Here is a 22,759-nt window from a genome sequence, read left to right as displayed (position 1 = left end):
AAAGTTTCAGACAAGAATGAACATTGATCTAGTTCATTTGTACAGTATGGTGCACTGGCAGAATAGTTTTGTATAATTAGGGTAGAAATATGTGAAATGCTTATAAATCATTAAATGTTTAAGTTTTATAGACCCCATTATTACACATTTTTCAAGTGTCCAGACAAATATTGTTATCCATTTAATATGAAGAGACAATTTTATTAGTCTTTTTCATTATAAAATATATAATAAGTAAGTAAGTAAAATGTATTTATACAGCGCCTTTCACAGACTAGGTCACAAAGCGCTTTACAATAGACAATAAAACATAATAAAGAACAAAATAAAATAAAATAAAATAAAATAAAACAGATACAATTTTCAGTATATAAAAGGACAGAGATTACCCAAAAGCTAACCTGAACAAATGAGTCTTCACTTGTCCCCTAAAACTGTCCACATTCTCAGCAAACCTAAAACTGGTTGGCAAAGCATTCCATAGTCTGGATGCCATAGCGGCGAAGGCTCTATCCCCACCTGTCTTTAAACGAGTGCGTAGCGTAGATAGCAGATTATTAGACCTGAGAGACCGGAGAGGGGTATGAAGATGAATTATGTCAGCAAGATAAGCAGGGGCCTGACCATGTAAAGCCCTATAGGTTATGGTTACAATTTTGAATGGGATCCTGTAAATTACAGGAAGCCAGTGAAGGGAGCAAAGTATCGGGGTGATATGGGTGCGCCTATTTGATCTAGTGAGTAACCTAGCAGTAGAATTTGGAATAGATTGCAGTCGCAATGGACCCAAGCCATTTAAGAGAATGAGTTTTGTGGACTCGCAAATTAATATTAACACTATAAATATGACTATAAATTCCCTTGTCGTTTGAGGTGTAAAATAAAGCTTACATAATAAAATGATGGTAATACTGTACATATGTTACTGTCCGTCATTTATTTATTTGCCATTCGACTTTTTTTTCCAAATAAGTGCCAGATATAAATAAAATAAAATTAATACATTATTAGCTAACTGTGTGATTTGTGTATGTACATTTCTGAAATGCATAACTTGGACACAGTCACCTCTGATAACAGATCACTCTAAATTGTAATGTAGATGTGCATTTTCTGTAAAGCTGCTTTGAAACAATATGTATTGTGAAAAGCACTATACAAATAAATGTGAAATTAATTGAAAAGTTATGGAGGGTTTTGGGTAAGTGTATCCACAACGCTGGCGTTATTATGCATCATCATCATTGTTTCGCGTTCTATGGAAGCATATGGGTAGCAATATTCAGTTTGAAATGTAATATGCAAAATGGCAATGCATTTATGTATTTCAATTTACGTTTTCCATTACATATGTGCAACGTTTGGTGCAAAATTAAAATTAAAATGATATTATATTATTTACATTTGCCATTTCATACACTAGTTTTAATATGTAAATTGAATACATTGTTTTACGGTGTGTACTTTACTCTTAACACCTTTTACCTATTTATTTATTATTCTCAGGTAAGGTAAAGAAAGTCAAATCTGACCTAAACCGTAAGCGTTCAAAAGGTACTTACAATTTGGTCAGAAGACTCCTCTGTGGTATGTTCTCATTAATAGTCTTCCAGCATCATAAGTCTCAGTAGGCAGATTTTGTAATCTATTACATTTCTTTTAATTGGTTACTTTTCTTTTTATAATAAACAAAAATATAAAAGGCGAATACAACTTAATCATTTAAGTATAAAATACAATAGTCATGTTTTGAAACAAAGGTGTAGTAAGCTCTGGGCTTCTTCTCTTCTGCTTGGGGTTTCTTGTCCTCAGCTCTGGGCTTCTAGGCGTCGGGGGCACTGGCGTATCAGTATCCCAAGAGGCAGTCCGTTCATCAGTCTTTTATACTCCTTGTTTACAACTGGCATTTGGTTGACACTCCTCCAAAGTTTCCCAGATCCTTCTCCAGTCAGGTGCAAGCGGTCCACCTCTTCATGTCCTTGAACTACAGTAAACTCAGCTAAGATGGCTGAGTTCATTTAAACATTTAAAGAGTCTAGCGCACACACATAATCGCAATTTTCTGCTCCTCTTAACAGAGGTTGGCACAGTCACATATACATACATAACCAATTACTGTACATCTATGCCAAAACAATATAAGCCATCTTTTACAAACAAAATAAATAACAACATTGAATGCAATGCATTACACTGGCTAAATATGTGTAACAAAAAGGCATCTATAATAAATAAGGAGGCAGGTAATTGCATTTTCTTGATATTATACAACACCCCCTTCATGCAATTATCCTGACTCTTTATCCTTCCTTCTCATAATTGTAGCACAGACTTTGTTCACTTCATCAAACTTTACCAATAACATGGACATTTGTCCATCATTCTTAAATAGATTGGTTTGTTACAGTTCATGCAATATTTCACCCAGTTTTGTTTTCTGGTTCCCATAACAGAAATAATCAATTATATTTCTTTTGTAATTGTATTAAAATTATTTATTTATCAAGGGGCAAAACTTTGTGCTCTGCTTGTTTATCATGTATTAGGCCAATTTGGATCTCAACAAAAATCCAGTACTTCAAGCACCCGGTCCCCCCTTAGAGCCGCTGACATCTCCTAGGGTCTTTAGGGCACAAAGTTAGTATCTCTGGGGTATGTAGCGTTTATACGCCCACGTATAAATATTATTAATTATTATTCATAACGGAATATGACCAATAATTAATATTTTAATTATTTTTAATTATCTTCAGAATTTACTGTAGCAGAATCAATAGTATGATCATTTTATCAGTTCATCCAATGAACAGAAAGCATAAACAAGTATTAACTCTAGGAAATATAATATCTTCCTGGTCAAGAAAGAATTAATCCCCAGCTAACAATAAATTACGAAGTAAATTAAGGGTAACAGCATAGGTAACTTAAATCGAAGTTCAAGACAATAAATCTGATAAGCACACACGAGTAATCTCTTTTAAATACAAACAATACTTTATTGATTATATAGACTACTAACACATAAAGCTAATATCTAACACAAACACACGCACACACACACATACACATTCATACGCGTTGCAGAAAGGGATAGAGTGAGGAAAGAGTGGGTTTAAGAGTGAAAGGATGAAATCTCACGATTCCATATACACTAGACATGACCTGAACAAACCATCAATCATTAATTTAACCCTTCTATCGTTTTAGGCAGGTTATTAAAGTTATATAAATACACCAGTTAAGATTTTAGCCTGCATGGAGGTACTTGCGTATTTGCTTTTGGGGATTCCCTTTTTGTTGCGTGAAAGGGGTTTTCCCGGTCCGTTCGGTCTCCTCGTGCCTGATGTCTGGATCACGGGGTCAGTCACGTGGTGTGCTGGCGGAATGAAAGTCTTTGTTTGAAGCTGGCTTTGCAGAAGAAACGTGGCTCGAAATCTTGTCGCAAAACTTAACTTAGAACCGACACTCACAACGGAAAAGAAATGAAACTAAGAAAAGAAAGGAAATTGAGAGTAGATGATGATGGCTTGAATGAAGCTATTTAACCCATGTTCTTCAGATCTTGATTTGGGTTATTTCGTTTGCGCGTTTACATGGTTCCTATAGAGAGAGAGAGAGCTTCGAGAGCAGCGAGAGAGAGAGCTTTGTTTTTGGGTCTAAGGTTTTAAACAAAAATTTTGTCCAACCTCCAGGATGAGTTCTGGCCAATTAGACACTGGCTGAATTTAGGAGGTGACGTTCTTTTCAGTTCTGATCGTAAATCATGCTTATCTGTGCTCTCCTTACTAACAGAGAGAACAGGGGCCACAGTTTAGACATGATTTCTAATTAAAAGAAGATCAAAACATATTACACCGATATCATTCAAGCCATCTTGCTAGTTGTGTTCGTAAGATAGCATTGATATGAAACAGTACACACTTTCATTCATTCACTCCTTCTAATAGTTAATATAATAACTATTACCTGAATTAAATGGGATCAAAACATATTATCTTATTAAAATATACATATAAGTGGTGGAAACAACCCAGGATTAGGTAGTTGCATGATTGTTTGATCATGAGTCCATTGAAAATTGTTCTTGAATGATTTTATGTATAGTTATTGATAAGAATCAGTTCTCTGGTGAAGAGACAGAACTCTGTTTGTTCAGAGGTCTTAATGAGGAGGTGTTCAGGAATGTAGTCGGGGGTTTCAGTAACATCTGCTGGTGTCGATTCTTCTTCTAAAGGGTCTTTTGCAGACTCTCTGGCACCGGGATGGGTGACTTATGGCTCTGGTCTGTGCGGACACTGTCTTTATCTTAACCAGTCCGTATTAGGCCACAAAGCTAGCCATTGACCAGTTATGTGATAGTGCCGGGGGCTCCTTCAATTAGTCAGACCGGTGATGATCATGAGACGTTCTGAACAAATCTTCCCCCCTCAGTCATCGAGAAGTAGAGAATTTGAATTAATATTCAAAAAGAAGATTAGTTGGTGGTTGCTTTCTACCCATTGTCGCTACAGGTATGATGGGTTTTCTTGCCCAAACTACTAGTTTAAACATCCCCCTTGGTTTGTACCAGTCTTGAAATGTATTCAATGTTCAAACAGTGCACAAGGTTTCTTTTTTTATTATTGCTTGAAACGTCCAGTTCCAAACCTCTGGGTCAAATATTGTCATGCAACTCATTTTCTCATTCAAATATCTTACACTAAATCCATCATTTCTTAAGCATTAACAGATTCTCAGATATCATAATTGTACCATCAAATATAAAAAAAAACCTTTTGTAGTAATTGTTGCATAAACATATCACATCCTACAATTATTTATCTGGTTAATTATGGTTACATTTCATACATTTACTATAATCAGAATAATCCAGTTATTAAACCTTTGTATCCAGAGTAATTCTTCTAATGTTTCCCTTAATATCTGAGAACACTATATATTCAAACATAAATTATATAAGTCAATAAATCAATTTGTTCCTTGTTATACATATGGTTCCCATTGTAAAGTTTGCAAACAATCTCTTAAGTTAATAATGTCCATCTTTAAACATTTTATATTTTAAATTAAATGTACAAGTTCATCTTTTAACATGCCCTACGGTCACAAGAGTTTCTTCTTCAATTAGCATAGCATATATTTTAATTTCCTTAATATATTATATACATTCAAAGTCCACTGAAGCCAATGAATTCTTTCATTCATAAAGATTTAAAAATATTTCAAAAGCAAAAACAACAACATTATTCTCAGTAATGTCTTACTATAAATGATCTTTACATCCCCATTATAAGGTTCACACTTTGTTACATCAGTATTTGGTGGCATCACACACATTTTAAATCCTCAAAAATTAACCCAATAATTAAATCATCTTATCAGAAGTTCTCACCCTAAACGTCTCCTTAGTTAAATCTAAGGTATAATCTTTTCTAACCCCAGATTTGTTTGTTACTATAGTATAATACATTTTCACATAATACAATTAAATTATTCTTTATTCATTTACAATAATATATTTCGTTTTCTTAAATCATGTATTTATCAGTCAGTAAAAACCATAAACACAACTGGCATTATAGATGCCATAAAATTATTACATTTTATGTTTACAATATCAAACACCCACTTCATAATAGTCCTTTTAGTTCTACGGTTCTTATTTTATTTATTTATTATAAATCATTAAAATAATAAAGTAATAATATTTACCAGGATTTCCCAAAAGGTTTAACTGACCCCAGCTAAGGTCTCAGTGCTGGTGGATGCAGAGCGGCCGTTTCTTACTATTACAGTCTATCTTGTTTTACAGTCTATTTGACTGAATAAGAGGCATATACAAACTATATACTGTAGGACTTCTTCTGCTATTTCCACCCCCTTCTTTGGAAGGGTTCCAGATTCAGTCAAGGCCATTTGGTGCTCTTGCATGGATCATAATGAGAGCTTGTTTGTCCTCATCTGCTCTCTTGCTGTTCTCAAACACTTCCATGATAAGCCTGCATCCAGGAGTGTCAATCAGGTCAACATTACAATATGTCTACTAGCACCTATTATTCATAATGAGCTAATTTTCAATTATTCATTTCTTTTTGTTTGTTATGGAAACATACTAAATTAACTTTAAGTTGTTTTCTCAACTCTTCTACAAGTTGATTGACCATCCTTGTCCAGTTTCTCTCCCAATTTTTCTAGTCTTTCTAGTCTTCTTTCTGCATATTAGAATGCTTTAATATAACAGATACTGCAATATTTTCCATAATCCTAATCTATTTTATGTGACTCTCATTAAATATTATTGGCCTACATGCTCCATATGCTATCATATTCGTGATTTAATATCACTCTTCGTTTCTGCTGCCAAGTACGTGCACACATTTTTTTCCCCTCTAAAAAGAAATACTGTCTATTTTCATTTTTAATTTTATCATGATATTTAGGATGATGTTTAAAAATAACCTATGTTTTATATCATTTTTCATTTCTCACTCTTACTACAAGTAGGAGGTATTAGCCTCCATGTATTTTATCTTATATTACCATTATCTCTTGGTTATTTTTCCTTCTAGCCAATGCTAGAATATTCTTCAATATTCTTCACATTATTTAATAGTTTTCAAAATATTAGTTTCATTATCACCAAATAAGTCTCCATAACTGTATTAAGACTTTTAGGATTTGCTTCTATGCCATTTTCTAAATTACATTCTTACACAATTCATATTTAATTTGTCCATGAATGTTCTTCTTAAACGTTGCTAAGACTGACTATACTGTTGCAGTGTTTACTGATGTCTTTCCATTTTCCCCAAATATTCCAGTTCTAACCAAATGTATACTTTTCTCTCTTATCGTCAAAATCTTAATTTCCTGTAATGTTCCTTTAGGGTAGATTCACCTTACAGTGAATAATCTCCGTTTACCTTCCTATTAAATATTTCTATCAGGACATTCACTTTAAACCATCTTGTTCTTTTCGTTTGTAATACTAATATCATTGGGGGTTTTTCTCCAATTTTTGACCCTAATTTACTTCACCTATATTCTAGTGCTTTATACGGTGGATTCATCAGGCAAGATTATGCAGATATGAGAATCCCATAATTTCAGTAGTTCCATAATGCAATATTCAAATGTTCTTCCTTTATGTACTATTAAATATATTTTTCCACTTTCTATATTTTATGCTTGTAGATTTTCCACATTAGCTTTATAGTTCAACTTCCTGCTTTCTTTTGCTCCCAAAAAGCTTTAGTTCACTTAAATCACTTGTACAGTTAGGCTGCAATAAAATCAACAAAATTCCAAATTGCTGCTACATCCATAATAATTTAAACAATCAATAATTATCATTTACCCACAGCAATTGATTTATATTAGCAGGATTTTTCTATATTTCAGCATTATTCTTCCTCTTTTTGGACTATTTACTTTAATTGTTTTTAATAAGTAAATTCCAAAGTATCACTCTACCCACATCAAACACTTTTAATATTTTACTGTTTTGTTAATCTTGTGCCAGCTCTTTCTCTTGGCACAGGCACTCGAGGTGCTTTGCTGGTGGTCTTGTTCAGTATTTCCTTGAGGATAACTCATCCTACATTCCTGGCAGACAACAACACACTAGGTTCTCTCATTGTTTGTTGACAATCTTCTTTTTCAATTCATCATTAAATTAACCTCAATCCTGTTAATACCTCCCTAGTTATCTCTAACTTAAGAAGCTTTTCTTCATCTTAATCATACTTTTATTGTTAATTTCAATTTCATTTGTAACCTTGTTTTTTATAGCAAGGATCAAATTCCTTTTAAATCAGAGGAAATGTTCTAATAACTCCAAGTTTCTTAATCAACTATCCTCACGTTTATTATTATTTTTACATCTGTAAATGACTAATCTATTTAATCCATGTAAGCTTATTCAGACATTTCTGACAGTCACTCTGTATGCAGTACAGTTTGTTAAATAGCTATGAAAAATATTAATTTCATTTAACACATCTTGCCTGCAACTTTTATTAGTAGGCTATTAACAGCTGTTCCTGCATTTTGATTACTCTGCTGCATATCTTAATACTTTATATCAAAACTAATTTCAATTAATCAATATTCAAACATGGTCTTTGTTCTAAATATCCTAAAACTATGTGGTCAGTCTAAAGCAGTCACTATCCTCTTCCACTGTAGTAATAATTATACATTTACTTTTGTTATGTACATCATTATTTTATCATTATAATTATTAATAAAAAAATAAAAAAATGTATTCCGACAATCCATCCACTTTTTCTCTCTCTATTTTTCTTCCGGCTTCTCCCGTTATAGGGGTCACCACAGTGGATCATCCACATATCTGTTTGGCACTGGGGTTAACAACAAATTCCTTTCCTTGTGCGACCCAGCATTGAGAGTGCACTCATGCAACAGCAGTATGGCAAGCCGTTTTAACATTTAATCATTTAAACCGACTAGTCTCTATTTTCATGCTACTAGTACTTATTTTTTAGATACTAGTATCTATTCCATTAAGTACTAGTACTTATTCAGTAGCTACTAGTGCTTATTCTTTAGGTACTAGTGCCTATTCTTTAGATACTAGTGCTTATTCTTTAGGTACTAGTACTTATTCAATAGATACTAGTACTTATTCATTAGATACTAGTACTTATTCAATAGATACTAGTACCCATTTATTAGATACTAGTACTTATTCAATAGATACTAGTACTTATTCATTAGATACTAGTACTTATTCAATAGATACTAGTACTTATTCATTAGATACTAGTACTTATTCAATAGATACTAGTACTTATTCATTAGATACTAGTACTTATTCAATAGATACTAGTACTTATTCATTAGATACTAGTACTTATTCAATAGATACTAGTACTTATTCATTAGCTACTAGTACTTATTCAATAGATACTAGTACCCATTTATTAGATACTAGTATTTATTCCGAATGTTACTAGTAAGATTTTTTATTTTACTAGTCACAACTGCTTTTTTACTCGTCTTATGTTATGACTAGTCAGAGCGGCCACTGGATAGTTCAATTAAAAATCTTACTAGTAAAATCCAAAATCTTACTAGTAACATTTGGAATAAATACTAGTATCTAATAAATAGTTACTAGTATCTATTCAATAAGTACTAGTAGCTAATTTATAAGTACTAGTATCTAATTAATAGGTACTAGTATCTAATTAATAGGTACTAGTATCTAATGAATAAGTACTAGTATCTAATGAATAAGTACTAGTATCTATTGAATAAGTACTAGTATCTAATGAATAAGTACTAGTATCTATTTAATAGGTACTAGTATCTATTTAAGAGGTACTAGTAATGACTTAGTACTAGTATTTATTGAATACATACTAGTATCTAGTAATAGTTACTAGTATCTAAAAAATAAGTACTAGTACCTAATAAATAACTACTAGTATCTAATATATATGTACTAGTCACAATTGGAATAGATACTAGTCAGAACTGAATAGTTGATATCTGAATGACAGATCCCCATAGAAGTCAATGGCAATTTTTTTTATTTGTTACTAGTAACAAAAGAATAGTTACCAGTCACTACTGGAATAAGTACTAGTATCTAATGAATAAGTACTAGTATCTATTTAATAGGTACTAGTATCTAATGAATAAGTACTAGTATCTAATAATAAGTACTAGTAACTAATGAATAAGTACTAGTATCTAATGAATAAGTACTAGTATCTATTTAATAGGTACTAGTATCTAATGAATAAGTACTAGTATCTAATGAATAAGTACTAGTATCTATTGAATAAGTACTAGTACCTAAAGAATAAGCACTAGTATCTAAAGAATAGGCACTAGTACCTAAAGAATAAGCACTAGTAGCTACTGAATAAGTACTAGTACTTAATGGAATAGATACTAGTATCTAAAAAATAAGTACTAGTAGCATGAAAATAGAGACTAGTCGGTTTAAATGATTAAATGTTAAAACGGCTTGCCATAACAGCAGGCGCTAGGACTTCCTAAAAATCCATCAACTACTATAATATGTAACCCACTTAATTACTTTAATATCTTATTTCTTGTTCACTATATTTAACATCCATATTTGACTTTTAAATAACTCCATTATAATTGTTGCATATCTTTAACATATGCAATAGTATTATATCTTTAACTTAAACAATAGTAATATTATAATGTCTGTCCCCATGTAGGAATATGTATCTTGTTATCAGTTAAAACTTCAAAGATTAAATTCTCACTAAGGTGTTAAATTTGGTCCAATATCTATTATATATTATACATTCTGTTTCCGTATCTCTACTTTTCTCTAAGTCAAGCTAGCTTATCAGCTGTATTAATATCATATCACTGTGTTTTCTTTAAAATTGTCTGGTTGGACTAAAAGGTTCAGAAAAAGGCTTAGTCTATATAAGAGGTTAAGTCCCCCCAACATTTTTTAAAGCTTTAGAGCTAAATCAGTTAGTTTACCTGGCGGTCGATTTTCCCGTTTCTCAAAACAGTTTAAATCAAACCCTGTTTCTCCATGTATTGCTGGGTTTGTCTGGTAAAACTCCTGTTGAGCGACCTTGAGCTACTCCCCTGAGCTCTGTGTGCTAGGCTGTACCAGGAGAAACATTACTCCCCCTAACATGCTGCTTTCTCTAACTTCAAACTCAAATCTTCAGTCTTCAGTGCACATAGTTTTACAAACAATTGTACGTTTTTAAGAAACCTTTTTCCTTTTTTATGACTTTTTATCTGGCTATTAATAGTTGTTACAACATAATATATCAATCGTGCTTTATAATGTTTTGCTTTTATTTTAATTTTGAATTTTTCTTCCTCACTGCAATGTTTCCACATTTGAGGCTCTCTAACTGTAGTTGTTTGTCAGATGAAGCACATCTTTTGACCTCGTCAGAAATTCCAACTTGGAATATCTTTTGCACAGAACTGCTAAACTTTTTCTCAGAAGCAAGGTATGTTTTTTTTATTTTTTTATTTTATTAATTGATATAATATTTTATCAATATCAATATTCAAATGCCCTGATGTTTTTATCTCATTAGTCTAGTTATAATTGCACTAGATACTTAAGGTAAAGTTACTGACAATACAACAGCAGTGAAGCAACACTTTAGTGACTTAAATCTCTTCTTAAAACATTTTATTTCAAGTTTTACTTGATTTTCCATTTTATTTGTTTATATTTGTATTTAAAATGTGTAGTTTTCCCTCTTGTGTTTGCCTGTAAAGCGCTTTGAGAAAGCAACTTTTAAAGGTGCTATATAAACTAAATGTATTATTATTAATACTTGGGTAAAGCTGATTTTATACAAACACATTTGTTTGTTATTTTTCCTCTATATAACTCAACGTCTTTCACATGGCTGCTTTAATTGCACTAACATTTCAGCTTATTCCCGTTTAGTTTAATAAAAAAAAAATTCTAATATGTAATGCTTCATCATTTGCTAGCAATAACATGCTTTAATGTAACCCATTAAGCTATGTATTTTATGCGTAAACCACTTAAAATTACAAAACCTAAAACTCTTAAACTCAAACTCGTTAAACATTAATAATCTTTTGTATATATACTTATTAAATCCTCAAACTTGACTTCCTAGGCAATTGTTTAACACAACTTCTACAGCTTTTAAACAGTTTTTGCTTTATTGAGTCCTCAATCAAATTATTCATTCTAAATTTCACTGTCCAGGGTGTTTCCTGCTATCTTGAGCGGCTGGAATGGTAGGTATTTCGACTCCTTTAAAACCTTCTGCCATTAGTATGATAGTATTAAATATATATATATATATATATATATATATATATATATATATATAGCCTATATATACACAAAAACAGCTTTGCCTTCTTTCACAACTTCTTCAATTGGTATAGACCTCTCTTATCTAAACTTATTTATTAGATCAATTTTCCATCTATTATTCTTAGTTTCTCAGATGTTAATAAAACATCTATCAGCTTTTTTCCTTCGGTCCAAAACATTGTATCTTGTCGCTAACTTAAACATTCCATTTAATAATACTCTTTGAATTCACTATTTTCAACAGCTCTCCTAATCTAAGAAGTTTACAATATAAGTTTTTGTATAAATTTCTGTATAAAAATCCATACTTCATGTATAGTTATAATTAACTTTTTACTAATTATAGCTCATCCTTCTTGCTTATCTGTTGGTCCAACTGTTTGTACAGTATTTTATTTTATTTTTGTCTAAACTGTAATATTTATTCTTATTTCTTTTATAATATTTTCTAATATGTAAAACACTTTGAATTACCATTGTGTATGACATGTGCTATATAAATAAGCTTGCTTTGCCTTGCCTTATCTTGTTATTTTAATAAATTAATTAACAATTTCTTGCTGCTAGCCCTTAATTACATATTTTTAAATAAATTATATTTTCTTACCTTAGAGTAGCAAAGTTTTCTTGTAGAAAATCCGTTATAGTTCAGTCTCAGTCACATCTCCATTTTGTAACATTTATCAGCGTACCAAGCCCTGTTCTAAGTTAATGAAGTATTTATCATTTTCTCTGCTGTAGACATTAGTGTAGACATGAATTTTGTTCAAGACTAAAGTAGCCTATAAGATATGAAATATTCTATTTATGTTTGTTTGTTTGGCCACTTATGTAATTTACATATTACTTCATATTATTCATATTATTTAGTTATTACTATCTTTTCATTTTTTTTTTTTTTTTACCTATATCTCTCTCAGTAATCGGTCATTATATTTGTCTTTATTTCTAAGACAGATACACGTTTGTCTTGTAGTGAAATCTCGGCTCACCTATATGCATTTTCTAATGCTTTAACCTCCTGTCAGCATAGGCACTATGTGGTTATATAATTTTTAACTCCTACCTGTTTACTTATGTTTGCAGTATGACTTGACATGATTTATAAGTCTAATATTCCTGCTTATAAACTATTCTTCATTTAATTTTGGGCTAAAAGTCCCAGTGTCTTTTTCCATCTCTTCTTCTGGACTCTGGAACTTCTCTTTACCAATATTAACGCTCTCTTGTCTTTTGAAGTTCTTACTTGACTTCTTACGGTACCTAAGTCTCGCTTCAGAAACTATTTTTGTTTTTAATGACACTATTACTTGTTCTAAATTTGTCACTATTCTACTTAAACCCTCAGTAAATGGGTTCCCATTATAGACTGGCTGTCTTTATATCTCTGTAAGTAAAATTTCTATAGGCACAATTTTTTAATTTTTTTTATTTATTATAATTTTTATTGTTTTCCTCTTAAAAGCATCTTCTTCATTTCTTTCTATCAGAATATTTGTATTTAGTCCTCTGTATTTACTACATTAACCTCTGACTAATCATTCAATATTAAAAGTATATAATAGCTACATTTAACATAATATTATTTGATTTCCTGCTTTCACTTTCTGTGTTGTGTATCAGAGGTATTGGAGTTCTCTGAACCCTCTAACTCACCCTGACTCTGTGGTAAAACTCTCATACGGAGGCATGGACGGCCGAAAGAGTCCTTGCGGGACATCTTTTCCCGTTTCTAAAGTTGTTACTCTTTGCATTGTTATTGTTAACAAGTTTATTGTTAATAGTTTATCTCCCATTTCCTTCATTGTCTGTTATTTGTAAATATATTCCTTCAATTACCATTTTCACTCCATCATAAACTATTAGTTAACTTTATATTAAAATAAAGTTTACCTGACTTATTTTGTTGTCAGTGCCTCCCTTAAGTTTTCATAACTATCGTTTTACAGGTCTTTCAGCCTCTAACGTTCTGAAGTACGAGCTCTTCTCTGTAATACAGTGTGGGAGACGATCTGGCACGCACTACTGTTGGCTTTTCGAGTCTGAGCTATGTTCACAGACTCTGTCTCTTTAACCGGTACACCTATTTTACAATAAAATCATCCTGGCTCTTCCAGGACCAATAATTATACTTTCATTACACTTTTTATTTTTATTTTAATATGCCAGATAACATCCCATTTGTCCCAACACATATTGTTACAGATTATAAGTCCTACTTTTAGCCTGCATATTTCCACTTCATAAAACTGTCTTCTGACAATGTTAGGTACATTTCTTCTGTTTGTTTGAAGATATTAATATCAACATGATATATAGCCTGTCTATCCAAGTCCGGTGGTTTAAATTCGTTTTAGCACTCTATCATTCGTAATATAGAAAAACATTTCTTAGCTGTTTGTTAACAGTCATTAATCATTATTAACCATTATTCCTTGTCTAGAAGTCTTATTCTGTAATGTTATTACATGTACACATTTTTCCACTTCATGTTAGACCTACCTCAGTCTTTAAGTTTTAACCATTTTGGTCTATCTCTATAGAGAAGCCTCGTTCCATTTTCTAGAACCGTTGTGTCTGCCTGGAAGGCTAGTTTTCATTTTAATACATGAGAATCTCCTCATGTTAAATATCTACATTGCTGGATTTTACTGCTTGCCCTGTCATAAGCGAAGCGTCCTCCACTAACAGGTCTTATCTTTTAGCCAGTCTCTGCCTCTTACTGTCTGAGGCTAGCCGTTTGAGACTTTGTCTCTCCTTTTTCACGGCTTTCTCAATCTTTACGGCTCTCTCGCTCATAAAGTTATTTGTTCTACGCGCGTTCAACCCTTTCTGGGCTGTCTATAAATAATCTCTGTTCAACCCTTTCTGGGATTTTCCTTTAAATAATCTTTTCTAGATTATTACTTTCTGGCTAAATTTCTCTTAGTCGACTTTTGTTTTAACCCTTCTGGGTTTTATTATTATTACATTAATCTTTGCCCTGGGTCTGTATTATAACAGTAATATTTTCCCTTTCTGGGTCTGTATTTTTAAATACTATCTTTTCCAGAAGTTTCTCTTAGACGTCATTTATTTTAACCCTTTCTGGGTTGTTCCTTTAAATAATCTTTTGTAGATTATTAACATTGTTGGGGTCTTACAGGTTGCCTTTTAGTTGGTAATTTACTAGCATTCAAAGTTCGTACTCCTATACTCAAGCGTACGAGTGCGGAAGCGAATGGGCAAGCATTGCTCGATCGACCGTGGCCAGGGGTCGATGGATCAATGCCCCTAAAACGTTGGGCGCCATGTTTTACGGTGTGTACTTTACTCTTAACACCTTTTACCTATTTATTTATTATTCTCAGGTAAGGTAAAGAAAGTCAAATCTGACCTAAACCGTAAGCGTTCAAAAGGTACTTACAATTTGGTCAGAAGACTCCTCTGTGGTATGTTCTCATTAATAGTCTTCCAGCATCATAAGTCTCAGTAGGCAGATTTTGTAATCAATTAAATTTCTTTGGTTACTTTTCTTTTTATAATAAACAAAAATATAAAAGGCGAATACAACTTAATCGTTTAAGTATAAAATACAATAGTCATGTTTTGAAACAAAGGTGTAGTAAGCTCTGGGCTTCTTCTCTTCTGCTTGGGGTTTCTTGTCCTCAGCTCTGGGCTTCTAGGCGTCGGGGGCTCTGGCGTATCAGTATCCCAAGAGGCAGTCCGTTCATCAGTCTTTTATACTCCTTGTTTACAACTGGCATTTGGTTGACACTCCTCCAAAGTTTCCCAGATCCTTCTCCAGTCAGGTGCAAGCGGTCCACCTCTTCATGTCCTTGAACTACAGTAAACTCAGCTAAGATGGCTGAGTTCATTTAAACATTTAAAGAGTCTAGCGCACACACATAATCGCAATTTTCTGCTCCTCTTAACAGAGGTTGGCACAGTCACATATACATACATAACCAATTACTGTACATCTATGCCAAAACAATATAAGCCATCTTTTACAAACAAAATAAATAACAACATTGAATGCAATGCATTACACTGGCTAAATATGTGTAACAAAAAGGCATCTATAATAAATAAGGAGGCAGGTAATTGCATTTTCTTGATATTATACAACAACATATTTTAACATATTTTAAGTTTGCAGTGGCTTCATAAATTAATGAAAAATATTAAAAAACAAAGTACACCTGATGCACATTTCTTTGTTCTTAATTTTCTAGAACTAGTTTAAGAATCTTGCTGTATTTATATGTAATTAATTAAGAGAAAGTACACCGCCATCTTATTCTGACGAAAGTGACTTGAACGCACTGCCGTCGTAAACACGACTTCCCAGGAGGACTTATAGACGATGACGTCACCGGGGGGGCCAACTTCACACAGTGATTGACAGGGTGGGAGGGGGCGGGGCCAACTTCACACAGTGATTGACAGGGTGGGAGGGGACGGTGCCAACTTCACGCAGTGATTGACAGGGTGGGAGGGGGCGGGGCCAACTTCACACAGTGATTGACAGGGTGGGAGGGGACGGTGCCAACTTCACGCAGTGATTGACAGGGTGGGAGGGGGCGGGGCCAACTTCACACAGTGATTGACAGGGTGGGAGGGGACGGTGCCAACTTCACGCAGTGATTGACAGGGTGGGAGGGGGAGGGGGCGGGGCCAACTTCACGCAGTGATTGACAGGGTGGGAGGGGCGGGCCAACTTCACGCAGTGATTGACAGGGTGGGAGGGGAGGGGCGGGGCCAACTTCACGCAGTGATTGACAGGGTGGGAGGGGGCGGGGCCAACTTCACGCAGTGATTGACATGGTGGGAGGGGACGGGGCCAACTTCACGCAGTGATTGACAGGGTGGGAGGGGACGGGGCCAACTTCACGCAGTGATTGACAGGGTGGGAGGGGCGGGCCAACTTCACGCAGTGATTGACAGGGTGGGAGGGGAGGGGCGGGGCCAACTTCACGCAGTGATTGACAGGGTGGGAGGGGGCGGGGCCAACTTCACGCAGTGATTGACATGGTGGGAGGGGACGGGGCCAACTTCACGCAGTGATTGACAGGGTGGGAGGGGACGGGGCCAACTTCACACAAGGCTTGTTCAACTTCACACAGCTCTGCGCAGACCGATCGGCGGCTGACTTGAAGCAGTGCATGCCGGTTAGAAATTTTGTCCGACTTGATAAAGTGCCGACGCCACGTGACTGTGACATATGCCATCAAAGTACCGCGAGAGCGATTCGAGAGTAGCCGGAGAACTCAGCCAGCGCAGCTTCTCAAGAGCGGCTGCTCGAGCTCTGATGACGACACAGCTGTTCCACGATTGGCCGGATTCACCGCATGACAACGATCACGTGTGTTTCGTGTTTATTCGAACACCTTTAGTTCCTCTAAAGCTCACAAATCAGTTTTTTATAACAGTAAACACTCTTTTCATGTAGTTGCGATGTTATATTGTGTCATGTTTATCAAATTAAAACTGATTAAAAAACGTAGACTCCACTTCATTGATAGAAGTTTATGTTGAACTTTATTCTTGTTCAAACAGACGCTGTATGAAGCAGTACATAAAGTATTGAATGAAAATGTCTCTGAAACATCTGTGTATTATTTGGCAAATATTGAATTTATTTCACTTCAGCTGTGGTAAAGTAGGCAAACACCACGTGAGCGGTCACTACGGGAACCAGAAAGTGTCCGACTTCACGTGTCCATTTGCAGCTCCTCCCCGCCTGCACTCGACTACTCTCAAGAAGTCCTCTCTGCAGCCTGTAGCACGATGACGTAGCTGGATCAGATCCAACACGTACTGGACGCTGTTACGCGCATGCGCGGTGGTGTGTTTGGACACTGTTACGCGCATGCGCGGTGGTGTGTTTAGGTGACGTCATATATGCATGCGCACTAGAAGAGAGTTCATCAGTGATGTGATCAGTTTGTATTTTAAACTTAAATTCAGTGGGGTTAAATTTTTATGTGCGTACATGTCCTGCAGACACTGAACAGCAAATTAAGAGGAACCTTATGTACAGATCACTTTGGAAAAATTAGCCATTAAAGAAGGAACTCTTACCAGACAAAATATCTTTATGCACTTTTTTTTTTTTTTTTGGACATCTGACAAGATTTATTTTCTTGATGCTGTTATTTTAGCATTTTCCCTTGAACGTGTACTGGTATGTTAAGTTGTTTACAGACCATATTGTATTGTAGCTTTAGGATTAACATTACAGAGACAATTACTTCCACTCAACAGCAAATATGTCCTGAATAAAATTAAATGGCTTAATTTATAAATGTTCTGTATACACGCATTAAAAATAATAATAATACTTGCAGTGACCACATGCTATTAATCCATCAAATTTAGGTTCAAAATCATGTGATTTAAAATGTTGTAAAATTAACTATTTTGCATGTATGTAGAGAGAAACTAGGATAACTTAAGCATCACATTTATGTAAATAATTATTCATCAATAATTACTTATTACTATTTATCAGTACTACTACTACACAGGTTAGAACATCATCTCAATACAATATTGAGCATACTAATACCCTCAAAATTAATTGGTTAAAATTTTGTTTGAAAAAAACCTTCTTTGTGGAATTTTATTCCTAATTTTATTTTTGACCGACTTGGGGGTCTTTCTTTTTTACTAATGTGTGATTATAAAATTGACAAATTGCCAGTGAAACTTTCTGCCTTTCATGCTCAAGCTTTATTGGCTTGGAAACTGATCTACAAGCACAACTTCTCTCCGCACCGTTTTCTTATTTGGAATAACCGTTGTATTTTGTATAAACACAAAAGTGTTTTTTTAAAAGCTGGTTTGAAAAGGGTATTGTTTTAGTTTGTCATTTGTTTAACTCTCAAGGATTCCTTATGATGTATGACGAGTTTCTTCTGCACTTTAATTTTCCTGACTCCCAAGGAATTTGCTCTTGTATTTTCTGCAATCAATTCTGGTATAATTTCCTTATGTAGAAGTGTGTTGTCATCAGTTGATATGGCCATAATTAACCCAGCTGACACAGTATGTGGCAAAATTAGTTTTTTACAGTACAAAAACAATAACCAATCTATTCGTTCTCTATTTTTAAAGGAGGTTGTCACCAAATCTTGCTCTATTGCTTATTGGACTAAATTTGTTAATGACCTTGATTGGGAAAGTGTCTGGTTATTACCTCATAAGTTTTTTGTTACAAACAAGGTGAAAGAAATCTCTTTCAAGATATTGCACAAATTCTACCCTGTCAAACATTTCCTTAGTAAGTTTAAGACATTGATGTAAGTTGAGTGTTCTGCTCTTTGCCCTTGGAAACAGTTCCCCACATTTTCTGGCATTGTAGTCGTGTGAAAAAGTTATGGTATGAAGTGTCTATGTTTATTAAGGAAAAGGTACTCTCTAATTTAGTTTTGCATTTTGAAAATGTAATTTTTGGATATTCAAAGTATGATAACAGTGTGATTAAGGAGGCTTTTGTAATTAATCTGTTAATTTTATTAGTCAAATTTCACATCCATAAGTGTAAGGTTTCTAACAAAAAGCCCCTTTTCTCTGTATTCCTTAAAGAATTTGAAAATTACTTTTCTACTATTCATTCTAGTACTAATGGAAAAGCTATTAAGACTGTCACAAAACATATTAAATAAATTATTTACAAAATATCCTCCAACGTTTTGCAACACTTTGCAGTTTGAATGATGTCTTGTATGAACATGACGGAGTATGTTTTTATGTTTCCACTTTTCGATCGCGCCCGCCCCTCTCACACACACACACACACACACCTCACACACACACATACAACATATTCCAGCATTGTAATCTTGCAGCCTGTTCATTATAGCCGTAATAAAAAATTATTATAAAATAGTCAACCTAACATATAAAAAATTGCACTGCTCTGCAGGGGTGATTCCAGGATTTTATAAATGGGGGGGCACAGGGGGGGCACAGGGGGGACCAAGAACCAGTCAGGGGGGGCCAATCAGAAAATTCAACTGAAAATAAATACTGGTTTAGAAAATATTAAGCACGATTTCCAAAATCTTGTGCAATGCCACGTGCTCTAATATAGATGGTATTATTTTTTTTGTATTTTGCATGGATTAGACAACACAGTTCTGTTCCAATAAATACAAAATAAAAATCACAGACATTATTTAGTCATTTAACATTATTTTATTTACTTTACTTTTTACATTACTTTATTTTCAACACAAAAATTAAGTGTGTGTTCTCAGCATGAAATGTGTCTGTTCCTGTGGGTTAACTGCACCATCACATGTATTATGCTCTGCTCTGTATTCTGCGGGGGGTTTTTTTGGGGGGGGGGGTTTGCTGGCTACCAAATAGTTTGATAAACTCATCCATGTCCAGCGACTTGGCTCTCCGTGACTCTACACTGAGCACTCCCAGGTCATATATAATTTAGTGTGTACATACGTAAACACTGACGTGTTGTGGTGTCTCTTTCCTCCTGTTTTAAAAACGCGCAACTGTGCTCGCTAATCAAACAGTGATTGACAGCACTCTGGTCCAATGGTGTGGTGGGCATTTTCAGGTTGACAGTAAATCTAGCCCAATGAGATTGGAGGGGGGGGGGCACCAGGGGGGGCCAATCATATTCCAGGGGGGGCCGGTGCCACCCCGTGCCCCCCCTCTAGACACACCCCTGCTGCTCTGTTTAAATTGTCTGCAGTATAATTCGTACATTCACAGTAAGCACCGCTCCACAGTCATATGCCACATTCACACAGTGATTGACAGGAAGGAGGCGGGGCCAACTTCACGCAGTGATTGACAGGGTGGAATGCATTTTCAATTTGCACAATGAATTTTGCTTCATTCATTGCGGGACATTTAATGAAAATGCAATTGCAAGTGTCTTAACTGTGGGTGTAAATGCAATTAAGAAAAATAACATTTGAATGATCATTTTGCTACATTATTTGTTTGAACATGTTAAACATATCTAATCATTTCTGTAATAAATTTTAATTTTACTTTTGCAACTTATAAAGCATTAAAATGTTCAATTTACATATTAAAACTAGTGTATGAAATGGCAAATGTAAATTATATAATTGAATTTGCATTTTCATTTTGCACCAAAAGTTGCACAAATGTAATGGAAAATGTAAGTTTAAATACAGAAATGCATTGCCATTTTACATATTGCATTGTCATTTTGCATATTACATTTTAAATTGAATATTGCTACCCATAAGCTTCCATAGCATTCTCATTGGTTTGCTGGCATTTGGGGGGTTTCATGCGAAAGGAAAGCTGACTGTGAATAGAGCTACAGGGATGACATCAAACCTGGAAGACTAATTCGCCACTGGTTGCCTCTAATTTATGGAAGCTTGTTTCCGCCACAAAATAAAACAATTTAAAAGATAATTGTGACTTTTTATCTCACAATTCTGACTGTTTTTCCCCTCAGAATTGCAAGGTACAAACTCGCAATTCTGACTTTTTATGTCACGCAATTGTGAGTTTGGCCCTGTCACAAACGGCACCCTAAACACTCGCGGTCTTCCTCTGAGTCCGCACTTTCCTGACGTAACACCGCTTTGACTGTCGGAAACAAGTCAGCTGTGGAGCTCGCTTCAGTGCGCATTTAGAGCGCATATCGACCGCAGAGGGGCGCTCGTGAGTACCCTTCTGAAACCTAACATTACTAAATAGGACACCCTACGGTCTCATGGACTTAAAGGGCACGCAGAAGCCCTTGTAAGTCTACAAGACTGAAAGTGCATATGAAGTGTGCCATTTAGGACAGGGCCTTTATATCTCGGTGAGTGGACTCTGAGAAAATGAAACACCTCTGATTGGCCACTGCGTTCAATAGACCAACAAACATGACTGTGATTGGCTACATTTCTCACCGCTGTAAAAACATTTGACGTTCTCCAGAGCTCAAACACAAAAACACACTTGAGAGTTTGCCAGTATGATATTATTACAGCATCAACTGAGGAAGATCTTGCATTTGCTTGAGAGTGCTTATATTTAAATTTGACTTTGTGATGTTTATTACCATTTTTTTATTTAACAAACTATTTGTGATCAAGCATTAATTGGCGGACCCCCTGCAGTACGGCTGCGGACCCTTGTGTTAAACTGATCTGATCTGAACTGAGAGAGTGAAGAGTGTGTCATTGTTCTCTACAGGTTGAGTGATTGTGGAGTCACAGATGAAGGTTGTTCTGCTCTGGCTTCAGCTCTGAGATCAAACCCCTCACACCTGAGAGATCTGGATCTGTCTGTGAATAAACTAGGAGATTCAGTTCATCTGCTCTCTGCTGTACTGGAGGATCCTCACTGTAAACTGGAGAAACTGTGGTAAGATGAACTCTCTGATAAACACATATTTTGTCCTTGGTAAATATATTCTTTATTAGTAATTTAATAGTTTTTAACTTTTTTACTCAATGATCACCAACTTTGCTTGTTAAACTCTAGCTTGTTTTCGGGTCTGAAGAAGGAGTCCAACCAAACAATTACACATCCACACAACACAGATGAGAGACAAATGAATACATTTTATTGAGAGCTCATTTTCTGTACAATTATAGTTTGACCAGGAAAACCAAAACCAGTATTTTATGTGTGATTCATAGACACTCAGTTAAACAATAAATTAAAAGTGATACTTACTTCAGTCCAAATGCACTTTAAATAAATATTCAGTTAAATCAGTGAACATCACAGGTGAGCCAATGCTTGATTAAACATGCTAATCCTAAAACATAAATGTTCTCCCCAGTATATACAGTACTGTGCAAAAGTCTTAGGCATGTTAATATCCCCCCAAAAATTATTTTAAGTCAGTTATTTATATATTTTGCTGTAGTGTGTCAGTAGGAAATATCAGTTTAGATTTCCAAACATTCTTTTTGC

At 34.6% G+C, this 22,759-nt stretch overlaps 1 pseudogene across 1 annotated transcript in view; it reads left to right on the top strand.

Annotated features, from left to right (window-relative positions):
- Window positions 1-22,255, top strand: part of LOC309510221 (NACHT, LRR and PYD domains-containing protein 3-like) — a 343,190-nt pseudogene extending 320,935 nt beyond the window's left edge. Inside the window, exon 17 of the transcript XR_014211802.1 lies at window positions 22,031-22,255. The product of XR_014211802.1 is annotated as an NACHT, LRR and PYD domains-containing protein 3-like (transcript). The remainder of the gene's footprint in view (window positions 1-22,030) is intronic.
- Window positions 22,256-22,759: the final 504 nt, after the last annotated feature.

The sequence above is a fragment of the Leuciscus leuciscus genome, assembly GCF_965113295.1.
Source record: "Leuciscus leuciscus genome assembly, contig: SUPER_11_unloc_5, whole genome shotgun sequence".
Taxonomy (NCBI): domain Eukaryota; kingdom Metazoa; phylum Chordata; class Actinopteri; order Cypriniformes; family Leuciscidae; genus Leuciscus; species Leuciscus leuciscus.
Note: the sequence above shows the minus strand (reverse complement) of the source record. Positions and strands in the feature narration are given on the sequence as shown.